Source organism: Tripterygium wilfordii, chromosome 17, assembly GCF_013401445.1.
Source record: "Tripterygium wilfordii isolate XIE 37 chromosome 17, ASM1340144v1, whole genome shotgun sequence".
Taxonomy (NCBI): domain Eukaryota; kingdom Viridiplantae; phylum Streptophyta; class Magnoliopsida; order Celastrales; family Celastraceae; genus Tripterygium; species Tripterygium wilfordii.
The window spans coordinates 5,259,880-5,261,816 of NC_052248.1; the positions used below are offsets into that span (position 1 = coordinate 5,259,880).

The 1,937-nt window shown below is 38.8% G+C and overlaps 1 non-coding gene across 1 annotated transcript; it reads right to left on the reverse strand.

Moving 5' to 3' along the window:
• Positions 1–582: 582 nt before the first annotated feature.
• Positions 583–715, reverse strand: LOC119983236. Its single transcript, XR_005464583.1, has one exon. It is a non-coding gene; the product is annotated as a small nucleolar RNA Z247 (small nucleolar RNA).
• Between the last annotated feature and the right edge of the window lie 1,222 nt (positions 716–1,937).

The following is a 1,937-nucleotide window of genomic DNA, read 5'->3' on the forward strand; positions in this document are numbered from 1 at the left end:
CATGAAGAACATTATGTAAAGAAAAGGTGTGTGAGGGTGAAGAGAGTGAAGCTGAACCAGTGTGAGTTATGGGGAGACCCGTGCCATCTCCAATCACAATATCGTCAGAGCCATCATAAGATGTATGGAGCGAGAGATTACTCAGATCTGAAGTGACATGATGCGAGGCGCCACTATCAAGGAGCCAGGAAGCATTATGGTTGGTATTGGCAGTGGCTAGATGAGCCCGTGGTTGCCATGGAACTTGTGGATAGGACTGCCATAGGGATGCACTCCGTGGAGGATTTGGTGATTGGATGTTAGATTGCATCTAGCGAAAGACAGGACACTGAGGAACTGTGTGACCTTGGACACGACACCATTGACAACGTCCTAGATAAGGCCGAGGTGGTGGACGACCTCCCTGAGGAGCACCAGGATAGCGACTCAAGTTAGGACCCGAGGAAGCCGAAGAGTGAGGGTTCCAGGAGGAGCGTTGGCCACGGTTATTGATGTGTCCTGCTTTGGGTCGAGAGTTTGTTGGTTTCGCTGTTGCAGGCAATGGTGAAGTGGTGGATTGACGAACACCGAGTGAGAGCTCCTTATTGATGAGTTTTTCATGCAGCTCATCAAAGGAAATCGGTGTGTCACGACCATTGATGATGTCAATGATTGGCTTATAATCATCTTCTAAACCATCAAGAATTTTCTCGGTGAGATCCTCTCCATCCATAGGCTTGCCAAGTGCGGCAAGTTCATCTGCTCGATTTTTTAGGAATTGCATATACTCAGTGATGGACTGAGAGCCCTTAGTGGCATACTTGATTTGATCTTTAATTTGTTTGATGTGGCCTCGAGTGGGACGGGCATATGTGTCGGCAAAGACTGTCCAGATGTCTCTCGAAGTCTTGGACTGGTGGATGAGAGGTTGAAGAGATTGAGAGAGAGTGCCTACAAGCGTACCAAAAATGAGTTTGTCCTGACGAAGCCATGTAAGATATTCTGGGTTTGATTTGGTGACATTGTTGGATGTGATGGTGGTAGGAGGTGCTGGATGGGAACCATCAATAAAATGGTAAAGACCATAACCAATGAGAATAGCTTCAATATGAAGTTTCCAGGAGAGATAGTTTGTAGATGTGAGTTTGACAGAATTACGGATGTTCACAACAGTGAATGGCTTGGTAGGATCGTGGGCATTAGGTATAGTGACTGGAGTTTCATCAGTGGTCATGGTTGGTGCTGGATAGAAGATTGAACTAAGAAAAGATGATGGGGTTGCCCAGGAAACCGTCCGATACCATATAACAATGAATAAGATTATAAATCTTTTCACACTCTTTATTGACAGAGTAATCGTGTATATATATAAGTACATGGAGATAATCAATTCCATAAGTTAAGGAGATAATGCTAATTACACTTTATGTCTTTATGTAGTGATGAATATAATAACTTACCTTTAAGTTAAGTAAATAATCATGACCTTTGAGTTAAAGAGATAATCATAATTACACTTTATGCGGTGATCAATATAATAACTTAAGATTTATAATATATATATCTATCAACCTCAACATCTATTGTATGTTTACTATGAATACGAGGCTACGATATTACTTGAGTTGTCTTTTGTTTTGTTTGTTTGAAATAACTTAAAGTTGATTACTTTGATTATAATTATGTGACGAATATCATAATTTTGTTTTTAAATAGATATAATGACCTTTTAGTTTATGGTACGATCTATTGAATTGACCATACTATTAAATTACTTTGAGCTTTTAACAAAAGTAATATATATATTTATCTCTTTTCTTAACAAAATTTTCTTTCAACAATCCTAAAAAAAAAATATTCAATCAAATTTATAAGTAAAGCCAAACCACAAATAAATTATCTATCTATCTTCTCTCTAAAAGTAAGTTTATTTTTTTGGTTAAAAGTTGTTATACTCA